Genomic DNA, 22152 nt, shown 5'->3' with positions numbered 1-22152 from the left:
ATATATTTTATTTCTACTCGTTGATAAGAAAAGTGAAATCATGTAATTAGGGATATGTCTTTTTTTCATGGGGAAAACTAGCCCGAGCAAATGTAAAGTTTAGAGCAGCGCTCAATAAAAATAATCAGAAACCGAAAGCGCTTCTTATACGGATCAGTATATTCCAATACCACTGGTTCTGCAGAAGAAATAAGAAAAGCCGAACTCAAAGCACTGTGTTGCCATTACGGCTACTCCATCTGCAGCTGCTTTAAGATTACTCACACTGTGTTGCCATTAAGGCTACCTAGTTAAAAAAAAACTTATCGTCACCTTTTTGAACGTGATTGTTAGACACCCGTTAAATCTCAACCGAGGTTTCTTGAGAGATCGTTCAGCGAGCGAGTAATAAAAAACTACTTCACTTCTAACCTCTGCTGTCGCTGTAAACTCGGACGTGATGTTCTGCAGATGTGCAGTGTGCCTTTCCTCTCGTCGTATTCAAGAGCACTCACTGTGTGAGCTCCACACTGCGTGTTCTGTACTCTACTGTGATTTAATTTAGATGATTACGTGGAGTAGAGTGACAAGATCTACTTGAACATTTTCGGTTTGTGAAATGAAACACTAAATACACTACTGTAAATACAAGTAATGGACATTTAAAATAACCACAGTACAGCTAGAAGAGTGAAAGATAAAAGACTATTTAGAATGACATTCACAATAGACTTAAGAACAGCACAACCGCCCGAACAGGGACTTGAACCCTGGGCCCTCAGATTAAAAGTCTGATGCTCTACCGACTGAGCTATCCGGGCTCTGAAAGAAAGTCGACACTGTCGAGATCCTCGCAAGTCACGTGTCTCTTGTGCCGAAGAGCAGTCATACCTGACCCGTCTGGAATGACCACTGACAGACTTTATCCAGAAGCGACGGCACCACTCCCAGTAGAATGAGATGGCACCACTCCCAGTAGAATGAGTGAGAAATACAGCATGACATGGGTAGTTAAGGGGCTCCCACAATCCATCTTTCCTCACATTACTGATTTTTTTCAATAGCATTTTGACCTATTTTCACATTCAGATTTTTTTCACATTTAATAAAATCTTTTAATCAACAACATTAAAAAGCAAACAAATGGAACATTTTTTGGAACAATAATTAAAAAAAACTTTCAATGCCTTGGTTGTATACGTGTGCACACCCTTTATAAAGGGAGTTGCAACAGTGCTGAAATCTAAAGAGCATTTCTGTAGAGAAAACAGCATTTTTTCTGCCTTGATGTTAAAGCTTAGGGAGCCTGTCTTTTAGAAATTCTATTTCTTAACACCTTGCACAGCCTCTCGACAGACTAACAAATATTTTTTGGAGAAATTGGCTCACACACCGGAAGACACTAACGTTTATCTACGTTAGAGTATGTGAATAACAGTTTAACCGAAAAAGTTTGCAATTGTGATTTTGTTAAAATTCAATAAATCGTCTATCAACAGTTAGAAATTATTAAGAAATTGTTTTATTTCATAAACTATAAGACAATTAAGAGAGTTTATAGGTCATATCCGTCGCTTATGTTCTTTTAACTCTAGCGTTCAGGATCCAAACCCAGGTGCGGACGGTTGTTTCTTGAATCTCTTGTAATCATCAAAAGTCGATGTGTAGTCCTTCAGTACTTTCTCGAGTTGTGCCATGGATATTTTATACGATCCATACTTGTCATGCTCTTTTGCATTTTCCTTAACAAACGGAAAAAAGTTCAAAGTGTGTTTATGGCTGTGCTTCACATATACACGAGAGCACTTGTAACAGTACAGGACACGCAGTGAGGAGTTCGTGAAGCTTTCAGTTTAGTGCGGAGTTCAGAAGGAGGATTCGCTCGCTGAATGATCTCTCAGGAAATCCCGGGTGAGATTCAACAGGTGTTTTCTGCAACAGCCACGACAAGTGTGAAGCAATCTCTGGATTTCTTGAATTTGAACTAAATTATTAGTTCAAATAATTTAGGATTTAACAGTACTAAATGAGGTACATTTAAAACAGCAGCGCAACTCTCTAGCACGTCGAGTGTGCCTGCATTTAATTGTGTAAACCTGGCTCTCTCTGAACACGAGCAAAGAGTTCTCACTCAACAGAAAATTGCCATGTGAGTACTGTAATATAAAGCACCTGGAGGGGGCAAGGATTGAACCTGGGACCTCATACATGCGATGCACTCTACCACTGAGCTACATCCCCGATGCGAATACTTATGGAACAGACTTAGAGATGTGCAGAGAATGCCTGCAGTTTCCCACTTTCGCGTTTCCTCTACTGAAGAGTAAATTCATGGGAATGAAGAAATAAGGAAGGAAAAATAATCGCATCGAAGCTTCAAGAGACTGGGCAAAAATTAATCTGTTATTTTTGTATCCAGTCACACGTGCGACGATGGTTGATTCCCAGACGGGAGAGAGCTTTTTTTCTACCTCCTTACTCGACTGTCTTTCAATTCTGTTTTAATTGAAAGCTTTTTGCATCTTTTAAGTGCTCTTAATTAAACTATGCATAGAAAAACAGCAGTACTGATGATTTTCATGGACCGATGCACACTTGTTCTGTACAACTCGAGTGATAAAGCCCTGTCTGCAAATATTGTAGAAGAACGTAAAAGGGTGAAACAACGCCCCAACCACAGGAATGGTAACAGGAAGGATCGTGTTGTTATGTGATAAGTCCTTTTGAGATGTCTTGTCGATGCACACAGGCGGTAGAGCTGAATAATTTACTTTTAGTGGTGTTTTTAAACAAAGATGGAACATGTTATTTCTGTACCAGGAAGAAAGGAGCAGACTTTAACTTTAAGAGGCAAAAACGACACCTTATCAAAGCTAATATTAATTAAAATGACATCACAACAAAAGAGTGGAGCCTTGAGTGAATAAAATTAGTTTTCATTGGACGTCTGTGTCTCCATAACTTTGTAGGTGAAAGAGAGGATTGTGATAATTTGCAGGTGCTTCTCTGAAGTGCGTTGGTGGTACAGGCGCCTTCCAAATAATTGAGTCGGGTTTGAATCCCAGCCAGTGCAAACCCAAATCTTTTCAAGATAATCTGTGATCCGCTAACACATCTTTTGAAACACTACGACAGGTAACACCCCGTGTGAAACATCATGAGCATCTGTTAAACCTCTCTACCTGCCCGTTCCTCACACAGACATGACAAGGGTCTAAAGGGACATTTTGAGCCGTAGAAACATTTTGTCATTCCGTACTTTCCAGTGCAGTCAGGCCAGTTCCACTTCAACTGCGCCCGACAATGGAGGTCGTTTTGAAAACAACGAGAGTAAAGAGACACTGCACGTCTGCAGAACATCACGTCCGAGTTTAAGGACAGCAACATCAGAGATTGGAAGCTAGGGAGTTTCAGGTCTGTGTTTTTATTATAGGTTCAAGAAAGTCTGAATACCTTTGCAAGAAGTATTTCAGAATCCCAGTCAAATCCAGTACGAATGCCGCATAGATCTGCATTGTACAATTAGCATACTGTTTGTCCGTTGAATCAAACACGCCTTATAAAGCATTTCTAAAACAGGAGAGGTCGTTAGGGAATGCGTCTTCCTGTAAAAATAAAATGACTTCAAGGGCACTATAAGCAGAGGTGTGAAAGCCTGCTCTACAGAAGAACTAAAGCCAGAGATGCCAAAGAGGTCGAGATTTCACCACGTGAGAGAAAGCATCTCAGAAAACGAAGTTGCGGTCGTTTCCACGCGTTATAAAACCACTAGGTCAAACAACAAGAGCTGAAGAGCCGCTGTTGAGAGTAACGCGGCCGAGCGCTCTAAGGAGCTGGCTTAAACCTCCAGTCTGTTCAGGAGCATCTGTTGGAGTCGCACTGCTACAGCGTATCTCCTTGTTAAGTATCCCTTTTATTGATGTTGCTGCCTCCAGACGATGTAAACCAGATTCAGAAAAAAAATAATTTGAACAACATTATTCCCATGTTTCCTTGAAGGCGCGGTGGCCAAGTGGTAAGGCGTCGGTCTCGTAAACCGAAGATCGTGGGTTCAAACCCCACCTGTGCCTGTTTCATTTGTCACTGCTTTCCTTTAGTTTCAAAGTCTTCAAAAAACTCGCAATGTAGGAGTCTCAATAGTAAGAGAACGTAACTGTCGCCAGTGATTAGTATTCTTGCATATCCTGCCTTGTTTTTTAGTCGACAAAGCTTGTTTCTCTTCACACCCATCTTCCGAATGATCACCTCAGCATTGGGAAGGAACGTGCGCTTGGTACAGCCCCCGACTCCATGGTCTGATCACAAACATTTCGGATGAGCTGTCAGTCCAGGTTGGAAGTAACGTTCGAAAGCACTAAAAATCTGACTTAAGAACGAGAAGACCGTGTTTTTTTAAACGAGTAAACGATAAAATAATATACTGCCTGCAAGACTATGTCAAGTTCAAGTTCAAGTTTATTGTCATTATACTTATACACAGGTATATGGTATAACGAAATGCTATTTAGCTAGCTCTCGGACATAAGTAGTACAAAGAAAAAAACACAACAACACAACAACAATACGATTGTATTACAAAACAAAGACAGAGACAACAGACGATGTGCAAAAAACAACAACAGGCAGTGTGCAAAACAACAAAAAGGTAACAGGTTATGTGCAAAAACATGCATCAAAAGAATGAAATAAAGGGATAGAAATTATGGGGAGTGAGCTTTTGACATATATGGTAGAGGTAGATTTTCAATGTGTGTTTGGGTTTTTGGTAAGAAAGAAGGCACTGTGAGGTTCAGATCATAGGTGAGAGTGAGAGAGGCTGGGAGTTTAATAGTTTGATAGTGCGGGGGTAAAAACTGTTTCTGAGTCTGGTAGTCCGGACCCGAATGCTCCGGTACCGTTTTCCATGTCATACTAAACGCCACAAATTGTGTTCGTCCAGTCGTATCAATCGTCCTAAAGTTACGGAAAATCGGATGCAACTGGTGCAATCATCACCACCCATTTCTTCAGGATAGTCGAGCGGTTTAAAACAGCAAATTCACAGCTTCGTGTCTTTTAAGCTTTGTGTTTCGCTCTCCAAATAGAGGCACGGGTTAAAATCCCACTCCAGACAATCAGGCGTTTTACCCTCTTTTTTACCTGCCTTTACACTGTTTCAGTCTTGTTGTGCTCGCTGACAATCACAGTACGAGGAAAACGGAGAAACTGCTTAGCAAAAACATAACGGACAGAAAAAAGCTTCGTAAACACGTGAATGTGATTAGCAGCAGTAAGGTACAGTATGCATTCAAATGTTTAAGGCTGATTTATAAAAGCAGCAGAAGAAAGGTGCAGCCTTTGTGAGAATTCGCGGGTTTTTATGCTGCTTGGACTTCTTTCAAGCCTATGAAGTGACCCCCGTTTTATTTTCATTTTCAAACTTCAGAACCGAATAACAAAAAGGTTTCATGTGTGACAGCATTCCGTTGCAAATACCGTTTCCACGATGTATTCAGCGACGGGAATGAAATATTTTAGTGCTGGCTCAAATGCGAGAAATTTCAGAAAAACCTGGAAAAGCAACGCTTGCAGTAAATGACAAATGTAAAGCGTGTAGTCAACATGAACAAAACAACGCAATGCTCTGTAAAAACGATCTGAAGCCGCAATTACTCATCTCGGGCAGTTCATTCCGATACGATGTTTCCGCAGTATAAATGAAATGCCGAACTCCAAACATGTTTTTGCCATTATTGTTACTCCTGCTGCTGTAGTTTTAAGCTTTAATCAGTGGGTATGTAATGTTGTAAAGGGGCTGGACTACTTTGTTCAGTCCAAATTCCATTATGTGAATTTATGCTTTTTTAATATAAGCATTAACAATACAATGCGTGCTCAAAAACCGTTACTTATTAGCTTAAGAAGCGGCAGTGTTTTGACAAAGTGTGGTATTCGAACAGAAAATGCTGAAGTGTTTAACACTTGCTTGTGAGCAGATCTCCCTCGATTTAGACAAACTCTTTTTCGGCCGATGATTTCAGATCAAAATCTGAATCAAGTGGAAAGAAAGCTGAATTACGCTGGGTTCTGGGTATCACTGTTACGCCATCAGGTCATGCTAGGAGGATTGGGGGGATCAAATTGACACAGAGGGACCCAATGTGGGGGCTGAACCCACAGTTCTGAGATTAAGAGATTCTTGCTCTATGGACTGCGCCTATAGAACTCTTGTGCTACACCAGTAATGTTTCTGGGTGTGGATGAACATGACATAATAGACTGACAGCAGGAACACGTGGCCCACACGCATTGACAGTATCGCTATCACATTTGCCTGCAGTATATTGTGTTGAGAGCAGCAATAACTTTCCTGCAGAGTTGGGAGTGCCTTTAATACAGCTCTTTCAATCAGACAGAGTAACAGGAACTGACCTAAAGTTTCGGCTGTGGATCCATCTCCACATGGGGGAAAGAGACAGTAAAATAGCGATGAAGAAACAGAAAGATTTGTGCTCGCTGCAAAGTAGGAAAGAGGTGGTCAGACACATAAAACAGCTTGGTGATAATTTGCAGCGACAGTTTTATTTTATTTAGTACACGGATTTGTTCCTTAAGATGTGTAATTTGTATGTTGGTTGTATGAGAACAGTTTCTTCTAAAGTCCTGTCAATTGACAGTGGAGAGCTAGCTGGTGCACATCTTCAAGAAGACTCTCTTTAAGGCGATTACAAGTTTCTCGAACAAATCTGTGTCATATTTTTAAAATAGTTTAGCTAATGAGCAACGAGAGTACAAATGAATTCTCCCACCCTCCATTCGAAGATAAAACTCCATGTGCGAGTCTAAGTTTCCTTGAAGTTCAACATGTACAACGTGTTGTAGTTCAACATGTGCAAAACATTCGTATCCCCTGCAAATATCGGCAAGGTCAGTGAGATTCTCAACAATTTGTGCCATTGCAATTCGTGCCATACTTTTTCGAAATGTATTCTGACATGCCAGGATCAGAGGGTCATATTTAAAAAAACTGGTGCATTAAAATTTCTTGTACTTCAGGATTTTGATAGTCAGTTACATTGTCTTTCACACGTCGGTGTCAGAACTGTGAGACATTTTCATAATCGGGGGGAAGGCCGTAGCAATAAGCAGAAAGTGCATTCACCTTTTCCCAGTGTAAGTCCGTGTTGTGGTGAGTTTTTAAAATTGGTCTGCGATTTTCTGAAATATATTCCATACAAAAATATAATTTGGACAGTCGCTATTTATTTGGATATTCCCTTTCAGTGAAGATGTCTACAGTATTCCAGCCGGATTAGTACTGATCGAAGAGATCCATCTACAGGCGAAAGGCGACATAACATCACAGCAGCACCATTTAAGGTGGAACGAAAAACACTCATAAGAAGCTGGCGAATATGAAGCCAACTTCAGCCTCGTAGCAGACCCTGGGAGGCACGCTCAAAATAATCATCTTTCCCAGTACTTCAGAGTCATAGTTAGATCGCTTTACTGCAATTTTATTTGATTGATGGGAGATGTGAAGCCATCGAGCCTGTACTGCGCTTCACATTGAAATTGAAGCCATTTCTCATGCTTTCTCTCGGTGTCGGGGCTGCAATTGCGTGTAAAGGAGGCGACTTGAAAATGAAACGTGTAATCACCTAACAGAGGGTCTTCACGACGGGGTGCGTCAGCTAGTTCTCCATTATTGTCACTTTACTGGACTTCTGAAGAAACCTAACGAAAATACAAACTGCACAGTTTAAGGCACATGAAGAGAAATCAGTGTGCTGATTGACTCAAAAAATGTCGCTACAAATAATCCGCCGGGTTGATTTTCTTGTCCGACCACCTCCCTCCGTCCCCCTTTGCTGTTAGCACAATTTTTTCAGTTTCTTTTCTTGTATTTTCATTGCTATTTTACTGTTCCTTTTCCTCATCTGGAGATGGATCCACAACCGAAACCGTTTTCACCCTGTGTTTCTGCAGCGTCAGTCTGTATGAGGAGCACAACTTGCTCAGCTCCAGTGGCACAATCGGTCAGCGCGCAGTACTTATACAGCAGTGCACAGCGGAGTTATGCCGAGGTTGTGAGTTCGAGCCTCACCTGCAGCAGTATAGCCTGTCTTTAGCTACTGAAAGCAACTGTCGAGTTTAGATACTCTTAGGTATTTGACGGAGATAAATTAACATCAAACGAACAAGGAAAGGTAAAGGTTTATTTCGAGTCACAATCAAAGAAGGCTCCACAGCTGAAACATTGTGTTTCCTTCTCTTTTCAGCATGGAATAAACCTACAGTACCTCATCAGGATGGCCGAGTGGTCTAAGGCGCCAGACTCAAGGACTCCTGTCTTTTCATCGCTTGGGTGTTCTGGGGTGAGTTTCCCGAAAACGATGAATCTTAGAGACGAACGAGCAACTTTACGATGTACGTAGGTAACATACAAGCTACTTTTTCGTGGGTTTCCCAAAACCCCTCTTAATCGATCATTTAACTAGCGAGTATAAAGTACTTCTTTGTTAACCCCGCCCCTGAAGTCGCTTAGCAAAAAGCATCACAAGTCGATTGACAAACAATTGATTGACAATACTTTCATTATATGGTGTCGGTTTTGGTCCTTCAGTGTGATGAAATAAAGTTGTGAAAAGGAATATGAAGTAAATATGACATCATAATTTAACAACCATTTAAGCGAAAGCGTATAGATAGGCACAAAATGACCCTTATTGTTTCTAAGAGAAAATAAAATAAATGACTGACATGCTGTAAAAGAAAACCAAGTTTAACTGTGTGAACAGTGTATGCGTCCTGCACGACGTCTTTGATTTAAAGCAATATTTTTTGTCACGCTGCCATCGTTAGGAATCACAGTGTTTCAAGAGAAAATACTGTTGTTATTTAAAGTTGTTGGGTGTGTTGGAACTCCTTTTTAATTGGTCTTATTAACATGACATCTGGAAAAATTAACTACTAAGCTTGGCACGTGTCACTCAACAAATACAGGACCTATAATCAAATTTAAAAACAAGTAGGTCTAAGCTTTACCGTCAACAATCAAGACAGAACATAAAACGGCATTCGAACTTAAAATATTGTATCGACCGCGGGTTTCGGTACGGAATGGAGCAGGCGTGGGACTCAGGGAATGGGGTTGAACAACACATTTAATAACTCGAATCGGGAAAGGTACACACACAGGGACAGGGGTTACAGCGCTGCACCTACACTAACATACACACACACGAAGGGAAGAGACTGTATCTCAGCCTCCGTCCCACTATATACAGTCCGGTAGTCCCCAGGTGCTGTTCTCAGCCCGCCCTGCGTGGCGCTACATTGTAATACATGTTACATGTTTCACGTTCTTTATGGAATTTAAATACAATTTAAACCCCACCCCAAAAGTACTAAAAGAGAGAGTATTATTAAAACATTTGACTTATGAATATGAAATTTACCCAAGATGACTAATTCATAACTGTACAAATAAATGTTCTTTTTCGAATTTCCTCTTACATAGTACAACAAAATATCAAAATCCTTAATATAATATCTTAGTATTCTATATTTCCAGAGAATTCCCATGACGTGAATTGAATGTGCTCTGTCTGGCGATCTCTGTCGCTAAGGTTGGCGCAAGAGGTAGCCACTTTAAGAAGCACTTAGTGATTAACGAGTGGGTCGGGGAGCACGTAGATTACGAAGGATTTAACGTTTTACTTTAGTTACGATAGGTTTTGGGAAACACTCGTAAATCAACGATCGATCTTAAGAGCGAATTTACGATGTTCTTAGCGCTACAATGCTTTCGGGAAACTCACCCCCTGGTCTCTGAATAGAAGCGTGGGTTCAAATCTCACTCTTGACAGCCGCTCCCTTTTCCCTCTCTTGCATTTGTCCCGTCTTCTTGTGCTCGCTAACAACGACAGGAAGAGGAAAACGGAGAAACCGGTTTGTGGGCACATGATGTGCAGGGAAATGCTTCGTGAACACTTACACATTATTAGCAGAAAATCAAATGGGGTTCGATTTCTGCCTTAAGAACTGTTTGGGGTGCTTGTAATCGAGTAAAGATTTACGGCAAGGTATGCATTCAAAGGAGAAAGACCGAAATATAAATCCAGAAGAAGATTTCTTAAAACATATTGTTGTCCTTGCGGTTTCTCCTGTATTTAATTAAATGTGGCATTGTGAAATCAACCTGTAGCCCTACGGAATGCAGAGTGATAGCGGCATGAGCAGAGAGGATTATATCAGAGCTCGAACAGAGAGTTCGAAAATATAGGCAGATCGATTTATAGAACATTTGATTTAAACTTTCCTATCTGCTCGGCCTTACTGAAGTATTTGTAGCTGTATTTCATCTTCTGTCTATTTCTATACTTTACAGTAGATAGTGTTTAGCCAGAGAAAAGAGATACAAGCGCTATACCCCCACAGCAGGCGCCGATTCCGATAACCTTAACTAAAGCAGGAAGATCAGTTTCTCCTCGAGACAGTCGTTTTCTGAACTGTAAATCTCCAACACGGGCTGGAGACGCTGTGTGTCCGGACTCAGTGATTATATAAGAAAAGACTCAGCGAGCTGCAGGTGCGGCTCATTGCTCTGCGCTCCCCGTGCTGAATGCGCGTGTCCTCCCTCCTTCATTACCTTCATACACTCCTCTCAAACCACAGCAAACTCCCGGAATATTTCGGTGAACACATACTTTATTTTCGAGATCACAGGCAGAAACAATAAACACGATGAAAACAGGAAGGTATTATGATCGTAGGGGGAAATGCACACAAATAAATTTCCTAATATCCAATAAAATTTAGTCACGTTCTGATGCTATTCTGATGTATCTGAATAGTTTTGGCAGAGTTGTTACAGCAAAGAGACACATAAACTGTTTTTATTTCATTCGAGCTGTAGTTTTGATTCAATTTGGAAAAACTGCACTCACCAGAAGCTGAAATGGGTCGTGTTTACATAATGCATAATGTAATAGCAACGTTTGGATTTTAATCTTGCTACGAGTCCTTTCCTGTTATAGGAGGCGTTTTAGAACTTTTTTAGCTCAGATAAAGCTATCAATTCATCTTACATTTCTACTACATCAGTATTAGCAACGTTATCTTTACCTAGCACTAAATGTAGCTTTAAATAAGAGTACATTTTAAAACACATGTAAAAATAAATGCTATTCCATATATTGTAACTCTGTGGTATTTAGAATGTTTATCTGAGGATGCAAGGGAAAGTATTATACCTTGCGAAACATCCAAGACAAAGGTAAAAGAGGCTCATATTTTAATAAAATTTTCGATCAAAAGAAAACCACAATCTGTATTATATCATCGTCAATATCCCAAGACGTTCAGTTGAAAGATTTGAAGAAACTCTCCAAGAAGCAACTGCAGTAGCAGAGTTTTGTTTTGAACCGATGTTTGCAGCTCAAAAGTCCTCGTAAGAAGCAAAGACAGGGATGTTTTGAGTGTCACCATGATCCTCTTCTCAATCCAAAAGAAAGGTTTTATATGGTACTGATCCCACTAGAAAAAGAGTCAATTTCCACCTGCACTGATGTCCCTCCAAACGTTTTGTAAGACCTCTGGAAGATTATACAGTAGAATCCTGGTCCATTTCTTCTACTAAACGAGACTATGTTAGTGAGTATTTTGATGTCGAACTGCGATTTATATAAACAGGAACTCTACACTACATTGGGCTACGCGTATGACAAAACGTGTGCGTTTGGAGTCGACCTTTCGATAGCTCAGTTGCTAGAGCGTAAAACTGTTTAAAAAAGCAGCGGACGATTGTTATGTAGCTGTTTTGAATCCGGCTCGAAGGATGGTGTTTTCTTGTTCCTTAATTAAAAAGTGAAAATAGCGAATTTGTCTTTCACTTTGACGTTCACCGAAAGCTCAGTAAACAGAGAAGCAGAATTCTCTTCACATCTAATTGTCTTGCTTTGGCCTTTAAAATGCGCTCTGTTGACTGTTCACATTTCCTAACACAATTAACCTGCGGAAAAAGTTCACTATCAGGAGTTTAGTTCAGTGGTAGTGCGCTCGTACTATATGAAGCTTCGTTTTCATTCGCCGGCGTCTCCACTCTAGATTCTCTTTAAACGCGATATCTTTCCTTCCTCGTGTGACTTCCTTCGTGTGTGAATTTCAGGGAGACACATAAACCCTTTGTCTGTTTTAAAGAGACATTTTTATAAAACCAGACAAAATGAAAGACGTAGTAATTAGACACACGTAAAAAACACGTGAATCTAATTGAGAAAATGCGGATCTGGACAATGTATTACTAGTAGCGGCTCTGAGCTCACTGTAGTGCAGTTGAGTAAGATGATAGTGGGGCCAGTGGCGCAATGGACACCCGCTACTCAACACTCTTCCTAGTGTGTGCGGTCCTACACAACCTTACTATAGACTGGGTGAGTCTCCTGTTCCATCTCCAGTTCTTTCCGCACATAACGTCTGTTTCATCACCGTTATTGTAGGACCACAGCCACAGATATGAGAAGACATACTGTTCCGAACAACTGTCTTAAATAATCACGTTGAAAAAGTTGACAATAAGTTTTTTTTTTCTTAAACATAACCTTACATTTGCCTGTAAAGTTCAAACTATTTTCTGTAGCCACAAATCCCCAATATTTCTGCCGTCTCCTGAGAAACACAAGTATAGAGTTAAAACACAATAAATAATACCACAAATCTATTCAGTTAAACCCCAGATGTGACAGAGGTGACTTGCACCCCCTTTAAATATGTATTTCCTAAATTTCAGTTCTCTTCCCTCCCCAAGATACCTGCAAATTCACTATCGCATATTAAAGGCTGTACATGCATTACCTGTAATACAGCTACTAATAAAGATATACATTAAAGTTAATTATTAATAAATAATACTATTATTCATAAAGACGTATTCATAAGATTCATCGTGAATAGTTGCGGTGTCTGGAAAGCAACTGTAGTTAAATATAGAAAAAAGAGTTGTAGTTATTGAGGCAATTTCAGGTAGAATGTAAGAACTAAAGTTAACTAGTCCCACAGTAATGCGGGGGGTCCTATCAATAGAAAAAAAAAAATTGTAACACGAAAACACAACAACCACAAAATGAGAAGTCTACAGGGAACCTAGGTAAATCCCTGTAGAGGACTAACAACTATAAAAACAAACAAACAAATGAAACAACTTCAAAAAATAAAGAAAAAGAACATTAAAAACATATCTGGGAAACAACAAAAACACAGAATCTAACTGCGAGAGCTTTTTCAAGTTTTCGGTACTCCATCGTGCTCCTCTCATCTAAGTAGATATCACTCAGGTCAGTTGGAGGTCCACAGCTGATGGTAACTTAAGTAAGTAGCTGTGTCAGCATGCATGGGCTGCAAAGGAATGAGGAAAGGTTTATTCCATGCTGAAATGAGAAGAAAACATAATGTTTTGGCTGTGGAGCCTTCTTTGGAATAAACCTTTACTTGTTTATTTAGACCAAATCTCCAGCAAATACCTAAAAGCACCTAAACTCATCAGTTGCTTTTGGTAGCTTAAGACACAGCCTACACTGCTTCAGGTGAGGTTCAAACTCAAACCCTCAGCATGACTCTGCTGTGGAAGTACCGCACGCTGACCGATTGCACAACTGGAGCTGTGTAACTCCCTCTCCTCATACAGACTTGAGCTGCAAAAACACAGGGCGAAAACTGGGTTTCGGTTGCGGATCCATCTCCACTTGGGGGAAAGGGACAGTAAAATATCAAGGAAAATACAAGAGAAGAAACTGAAAGAATTGTGCTCACTGCAAACTAGGAAGGAAAGAGGTGGCTGGATATGTAAAACAGCTCGGCGGATATTTTGTTACGACATTCTTTGGTGAATGGATTTCTCTTCAAGTTCCGCCGTGCAGTTTGAACGTTTGTTCTCCCAGATCAGTTGGTTATATGAGATCAGCTGATATAAATTAGGACTAATCAGAATCAATACAATTGATGTCTGGCAAAGGCAAATAACCTTTGTACATGATCTGGAATGTGACTGGTTAAATTTCAGCATAGTTACAACTTCCTTTATAAAGGGTGTGCACACTTATACAACCAAGGCATGGAAAGATTTTTTTTTAATTATTGTTCAAAGAAATGTTCCATTTTTTTCTTAAATGTTGTTGATTAAAAGATCTTATTAAATGTGAAAAAATCGGACTGTGAAAAGGTCAAAATGTTAGTGAAAAAATCAGTCATGTGAGGAAAGATGGATTGTGGGAGACCCTTGACTCTCCATGTCATGCTGTATTTCTCTCTCATTCTACTGGGAATGATGGTGCTGTCGCTTCTGGATAAAGTCTGTCAGTGGTCATTCCAGATGGGTCAGGTATGACTGCGCTTTGGCACAAGAAGAGACATGTGACTTGCGAGGACCCTGAGAGTGTCTTTTTTTCTAGAGCTTGGATAGCTCAGTTGGTAGAGCATCAGACTTTTAATCTGAGGGTCTAGGATTCAAGTCGTGCTTTTCTTAAATCTATTGTGAATGTCATTATAAATCGTCTTTTATCTTTCACTTTTCTAGCTGTACTGTGGTTATTTTAAATGTTCATCACTTGTATTTTCTCTAGTGTTTCCTTTCACAAACCGAAATTGTTCAAGGTGATCTTGTCACTCTACTCCACGTAGATAATCTAAATGAAATCACAGTAGAGTACAGGACACGCAGTGAGGAGGTCACGCAGTGAGTACTCTTGAATGCAACAAGAGGAAAGGCACACTGCACATCTGCGGAGCATCACGTCCGAGTTTACAGTGACATCAGAGATTGGAAACGATGTAGCTTTTTTATTAAAGGTTCAAGGAAACCTGAATATGTTTGCTAAGGTATTTCAGAATCACAGTCAAATCGAGTAAGATTGCTGCACAGATCTGCAGTCTGCAATTAGAATACTATTTGTGCGTTGTATAAAATACGCCGTTGTAGAATACTATTCGTGCGTTGTATAAAAAACTTTTTTAAAACAGGAGAGATACGTTTCGGAATGCGTCTTCCTGTAAAAATAAAATCACTTCAAGGGCACTATAAGCACCGTCTGAAGCCTGCTTCACAAAGGAACTATTTTCAAAGGACCAAAGAAGAAAATATTTCACCAAGTAAGAGGAAGCATCTCAGAAAAAGGAGGTGGGGTTGCTTCTACATACTGTAACACCGTAAGGTCAGACTACAAATGCCACTGTACAGAGTAACTTGCCAAGTGGTCTAAGGAGCTGGATTAAAGCTCCAGCCCCTTCGAGCGCATGAGTTGGAATCCCACTGCTGCCAAATATCTCCTTGTTAAGAATCACAGTTTTGTTGTTGTTGCCCCCATGTAATTGAATCAGTTTCAATAGAATTAATTTGAAAAGTAATAATCATATTTGTTCTGTTCCTCTTCTCATTGCAATTTGTACCGAAATATTTATTTCATTTTATTTTAAAAACGTGTTAGCCTTGATTGGAAGGAGGTGGCATTGCAGGCAAGGTAGCCAAATGTTAAGGCTTTTGTCTTGTAAACAGAAAGTCGGAGGTTCAAACCCTGTCCGTGCTTGTTTCACTTATCATGACGTTCCTTTATCTAAGTCTTTAAATGTCTTGCACTGTACGAATCTCTATAATAATAAGAAAATAACTTCAGAATCCTTCTGTTGTCCTACCATAATCTGCACTGCTTTTGAATCGACAATGTTTGTCTCTCTTCACACCCAATTTATAAATGATCGTCTCAGTGTAAAAAGGAACGTGTGTTTGGTACAGCCCCCACTCCATGGTGTGATCACAAACAGATCAGGTGAGCTGTTAGTATAGGTTAGAAGTATCATTCGATGCCCTGAAAAACTGACTTAGGGACGCACAGACTGTGTTTTTTGAACAAGTACACAATAAAATATTTATTGGAACAAATCATTGCCTGCCTTCAAGACTGTCATGCTATGTCAGTTGTCCTAAAGCTTCAGAAAATTGGACACAATGGGTGCATTCAGCACAGTGCTTTCTAGTACTCGTCAGGATGGCTGAGTCTTGTCTTTCCATGTTGCTTATGTGCCCTGGTCTCTAAGTGGAGGTGGGGGTTCAAATATCACTCCCAATAGCTAGGGTTTTTTTCCCTGTCTTGCACTGTTCCAGTCTACTTGTACTCACTGACAATCACAATAGGAGGAAAATGTAGAAACTGCTTAGCAAGAACATAAAGGACAGGAAAATGCTTCCCAAACACATAAATGTCTTTAGCAGAAAGGAAAATTAGATAGGCTTCGATTTCTGCATTTATATAATCCAATATATAAGCAAACAGCACAAGGGGACTCTTCAGTATACTCCTGTCCTACAGTAACACAGATTCAAACCAAGGTTGTTGCAGCTTCAAAGCAAAGCTCTTACCATTCTTACCAGCAAGATTTGTTTTTTCAAGGAAGGAAACACTAATGTAAAATATACTGTAAATAGACAGGAAGTATTATTAAGTTAAAATTATAATAATAATTGTTAAAATAATCAGTTTGTTCTCTCTTGCAGTAACTGATTATAATATTTGTTTGTGGTTTGGTGATTATTGAAAGCAGAACAATTGTCAGTAACGTTTGAAACATACAGGCATGTGTCTCCTGCAGTTACTGAAGATTTTTCAATGTATTTCTCTGTGTCCGCGTGCCTGGTGCATCTTTATTGGACAAAGTCTTTCTCCACTAAAAGAAGGAAAGAAAAATTTGATTATTGTTAGTTCATCAGTTGTTTTGATCAAATTATTATAATGCAGTGCCAGGTACAATTAAGGTATATTATGTACATGAACATCATGTCTGAGACAGTGATGCCAGCTGACTATCGCTGGAGGACAGTTCATCATGAGTGTGTAAGTAAGCATAATGAAGGAGAAGAGATCGGCCTCTGTGATGGAGTGTCCAGTGACACTAACTATCTGTCCTACTGTTCTCTCCTAATGTAGTGGGTGAATGTAAGGTTTCTTTCTTGTAAAATATAATCGAGTGCATTTTTGCTGCTGAAAATGAATCTTGTGCATTTCAATTCTGTGTTCATCTTCCGATATTGTCACCTAATTCTGTATGTCATTTCATCAGACTGCTACATTTGTAGGAGCTCAATTGCATTAGATTGCATAGTGATAGTATTTCTTGCTTTTTAAATACTTCAGTCAAAAATGTTGAGAAAGTGCTCCTGTTTTCACCATTCTAAGAACTGTGATGCAACAGAAATATTTACTCTCATAAAAGAAGTTGAGTTCTGTTACAGTCTTGAGTGACACAAACCTTCTCTTTTACTGCACTACACTTCTCCAGAGGCCAGTTCAGCACATGGATCCTCAGGCAAACAAATGCTATGATCACTTGATAAAAGCCATTTCTCATCCTTTCTTTTAGTGTCAGTGCTACTATTGTATGCAAAGGAGGCAACTTGAAACTGAAAGATGTAATCGCCTTACAGAGAGTCTTCATGAAGTCGTGCGTCGGGTAGCGTTCCACTGTCAATTGACTGGGCTTGTGAAGAAACCAATCTCATTCAATGACCATACAAATTGCACACCTTAAGACACATGAAGATAAATGTGTGTGCTGATTGACACAAAAAATGTCACTTCACATTATCCACAAAGCTGTTTTACTTGTCCAACCTCCTCTTCCTACTTTGCAGTAAGCACGATTCTTTCAGTTTCTTCTCTTGTATTTTCCTTGCTATTTTACTGTCCCTTTCCCCCATGTGGAGATGGATTCACATCCGAAACCTAGTTTCACTCTGCGTTTGTGCCACTTTTACAATCTGTGTAGGAGCTTGTTTAGGGAGGTCCAGTGGTGCAATCAGTCAGTGTGTGGTACTTGCACAGCTGTGCACAGTGGAGTCATGCTGAGGTGGTGAGTTCAAGCCTTCACTGGAGCCATTAAACCTTTTGAATGTTTTCCATCCATAAAAAGTTAATTTGCCCTAGCAGTTTCACTGTGACTTTGCAGGTAAAATATTAATAAGGAGAATAATGTTTCGTATGTAATAACCACACCAGAAAATATTGAAGAGAAATTGCTTGTTGCACTATTCGCAGCAGGCACTCAGACACAAAAACTTTCCTGTCACTAAAGTAAATTCATGAAGAAGAGGAGTGACATCATTGCAAAGGCGATATTTTCTGATGGCTGTTTCGGTTAACAATTATTCGTGTTAGAATTACTACTGTCATTACTACTAATAGTGATAAAAACAGAGGACTCACAGCTCTCTGGGTGTTGGTCTGGACTCTAGAAAGTGTTTCTATTTGTAAGTGGCTCTGGACCTCAACACCTGTTGATGGGCCACTTTTGTCAGACACACCAGTGGAGCCCAAGCCCACCTACACACACATTCACACACACTGACAGATATACACCCACACACTCACACACATGTATTCTCACAGACACTACACACACTCACAGACACAACACAAATTTATACATTCAATCAGACACTCACGCACTCACAGATATACACTCACACACATTCACAGACACACACATAGACACCGTATACATACATAGACACGGCATACACTCTTAGGTACAGATACACTATAACTAACACTAGTGCAGATACTGCTAATATTGCAACAGTAACACTATCACCAAAACATACACTATTCTATCATTGTTACTAACACTGACACAAACTACTTATAATAACACTAATGCTATCATTAAAACTAACGCTACTACTACTATAACACTATAATTATAATTAATATTAACATGAATATGAACACTAAAACTAAAACTATCGGTAGCGCTATCATCATTAATACTCACATGAACACTAGCATTAAAACTAACAGTTGTACTCTCATTAATATTAACATGAATACACTAGTATTAGTATTAGTTGCTACCCATGACGTCACATCGCTCTTTGTGACGAAGGCGAGACACCTAGACGCGCACAGTGACGTGACGCCTGTCGCCGTGTTTACCATACTTATGATTTATAAACACTGGAAAAAATGCATTTAAACTGTTACTTACATACATGTGTCAACTTGGAATATAATTTTCTAGCTCTAGGATAGAGTTACCTAAATAATAATATGAATAATCATTGTTTAATTTTGGATTGAACATTATTAACACTAAATGCAGTATGGTAATTGATCGATACAGTCTTTATTGACTGTTTACTAGATATTTAAAACAGGGTCAAGAATGGGAAATGAATCAGTACTCACCAATCGGTGAAGTTAATCGTTTATCCTACGGTTCTTCAGAGATCAATAACTCTCCTCCGTGCACTCAGCGCGCCTCCCGCGGTCTCCCTCTCTGATCCCGGTGCTTTTGCTGGTGTCTGTGACATCACAGCGCTCTTTCTAACAGAGCAGAGCGCGTCTCCGCGGGAGGAGACTCCTGTCCGGAGCCCGGGGGGCTTTTCTTACAGATAAAACATCTCCCAAAAAAAAATACATACTGGGCTGTGAAGAGAAGCGAATCATAACAGTTGGAGAAGGAGAGCGGCAAACCAAGAAATGCAATTAATTAAACAGGGAAAAAAAATTTGTTTACTTCGCAGATTAATGTGTTACAAAGCGTACCCGTGTGGAGCAGTAGAGATCGAGCACGAGTCCCTGAAATAAGCGCTTTTAACAGTTTTACACGAATCTTCAGAGTATAGAAGCCAGGAGGATCAGACTCCTGATCCTAGAGGATAAAATGTGTATCCTGGTTTTATTTCCACCCAGTTCTCAGTTCCATAGGTAGTCTGATGATTTAAATGAACTGTATAACTGTTACAAGACTTCATCTAATTGTAAATTCATAAGACTGTCTGTGAGACACTTGTGAGAGCAGCTGAATCCCAGGGCTGGTGTGGATCACACACAGACAGGTCTTCTGTGTGATCTGAGTCCCACTGCTCAGAGCTACAGACTGGTCAACTGGTCACTATAGTAGTCACAACCATCGGACCATCAGTTACTAATAATCAATATGATGATCAGAGTGTCAATACTGGTGTTTATAAAATAAATACTAAGATCATTCCACACTCACTTGCATTATAAAACACTTAGAAACATGTTTGGGGGCTGACATACAGTAAAGAAAGTAATACAGAAGGGCTGGAGGTCCTGGAAAGGGTTAATAGAAGCTTCTTGCTTCTGACCTGGAACAGAGCCAACAGCTGCCAGATCAGTGACCCCTGAGCCCAGTTCACAGAGTGGAGAATTGGGAGCTCTTCTGTGTTTCTGAGAGGCTGGGAGGAAGGAGAAAAGGGGGAGATGTGACCTGAGTTCAGGCTGTTCTGTCTGATATTATTCATGTAGCAGCACTGATTGTCTGAATGTCCTCTGGATCTGGACTGTCAGGACAAAGAACAGTATGGAGTTGAGCTTAGATAGATAGATAATACTTTATTAAACCCCGTAGGGAAATTGATGTGTTACAGCAGTCCAGCCCAAGACAAGCAAAATAGACATCAGAATAGTTATAAAACAAAAGACAACAAAATAAATAAGTACATAGGTGTGTGCAAAATGTGCTGATCATAGTCACTGTAAAAACAATAAAATATGTGCAAAATGTGCATAGGTTTATACAGACTGATTATCCAAAAAGTACAATGGAGTAAACATGCTGTCCATAGAGGAGCAAATGAAGGGCTAACAGTCCTAGCCTAGGGCAGCGTTATACACCCTGATCGCCGCCGGGAGGAAAGACCTGCGGAAACGTTCCCTTGAACACCGTAGCTGGAGCAGCCTGTTGCTAAAAGTGCTCCGCTGCCCAGTAACAGTCCCATGAAGCGGATGAGAGGTGTTGTTCATGATGGCTGTGAGCTTGGTCAGCATTCTCCTCTCGGCCACCACCTCCAGGGGGTCAAGGCTCATCCCTAACACAGTGCCAGCCTTCTTGATAAGTTTATTGAGCCTATTTGCATCTTTTGTCATGATGCTGCTGCCCCAGCACACAACAGCGTAGAAAATGGCTGCCGCCACCACTGATTCATAAAAAATGTGTAGCAGTGTTCCACACACACTAAAGGACCTGAGTCTCCTAAGAAAATAGAGTTGGCTCTGACCTTTCTTGTACAGGGCGTCAGTGTTACCAGACCACTCCAGCTTATCATCCAGGTGTACCCCTAAGTACTTGTAGGAATGTACGCCCTCTATGTCCTCACCCTGGATGGAAACAGGGTTCAGCGGAGACTTATTCCTTTGAAAGTTGAAGATCATTTCTTTGGTCTTGCTGGTGTTAAGCTGGAGATGGTTAAGATGACACCACTCCAGAAAATTGGTAATCAAATTTTGCTTCTGTCTGAGTGTGAGTCTGAGCTGTGAATCTGACTGAGAAGAGAATAATGATTTGTTATTCTGCCTCTGAGGATTTTTCTTCTTTGCCAAGTGGTGTTACATCCCCTTCAGATACTCTGCACAGACTGCCAGAGAGAGATGGACAGATAAGAGCACACGCAGCGAGAGAGATATACTTCTTCATTAACTTTGAAGCAAGTGTTCATTTCTTTTCTGGAACAAGTTGTTTCTGAATTTCAAGAAAGTCATACAACTTCTGAAAGATAAAATACAAATCTTGCTTATCCGGACAGAAGAAATATTGCAAAAAAAAAAACAACAAATGCCAGTGATTTTTTCTCCTTTTAAAGAAAAGTGGAGAAAAACAACAGCAGTTCATCTCCGTCGGCTTGATTTAGCTTAATACAAGTATTCACTTCTTTTTTTCTGAAAATTACAGCCTGCGAAAGATTAAATACAGTTCTTGGTTATTCTTCGTCAGTGCAGAAGAAATACTGCGGGCTGGCAGGAAAATGCCAGTATTTTATTTCCTTTAACTACAAACATGTGAATGGTGAAAAGCAACGGGGGTGTCTCTCTGTGCAGCTGTTAAACAAAGAGCTGGTGATTCAAGCCCACTCAGGGATGCGCTTCAGATTGTTCTGATGTAAACATAATCTCCGTTAACAATTAATGGGATTTCTTCGCAACACGTTAACCCTCTTGAACTTTGCAGGAAATGTGTGTGTTTTACTCGTGTGGAACTACAACAAGTAAAAAATTAAGTACCTAAGTCAATGTCCAAGGAAACCATTTTCACGTGAGGAATTGTAGCTTTAACTGGCTGTCGGGAGAATTCATTTATACTACGCAAAAATATTTTGTATTTAAAATTAGATCACAGATTTGT

The 22152-nt window shown here is 40.0% G+C and overlaps 2 non-coding genes across 2 annotated transcripts; one reads left to right on the top strand and one right to left on the bottom strand.

Annotated features, from left to right (window-relative positions):
- Window positions 1-727: 727 nt before the first annotated feature.
- On the bottom strand, window positions 728-800 carry trnak-uuu (transfer RNA lysine (anticodon UUU)). The gene has a single exon. It is a non-coding gene; the product is annotated as a tRNA-Lys (tRNA).
- Window positions 801-3977: 3177 nt separating this feature from the next.
- Window positions 3978-4049, top strand: trnat-cgu (transfer RNA threonine (anticodon CGU)). The gene has a single exon. It is a non-coding gene; the product is annotated as a tRNA-Thr (tRNA).
- Window positions 4050-22152: the final 18103 nt, after the last annotated feature.

Source organism: Atractosteus spatula, chromosome 10 (genome assembly GCF_055471065.1).
Source record: "Atractosteus spatula isolate fAtrSpa1 chromosome 10, fAtrSpa1.hap1, whole genome shotgun sequence".
Taxonomy (NCBI): Eukaryota; Metazoa; Chordata; class Actinopteri; order Semionotiformes; family Lepisosteidae; genus Atractosteus; species Atractosteus spatula.
The sequence above is the reverse complement of the archived record's forward strand: the minus strand, read 5'-3'. Positions and strand labels throughout refer to the sequence as shown.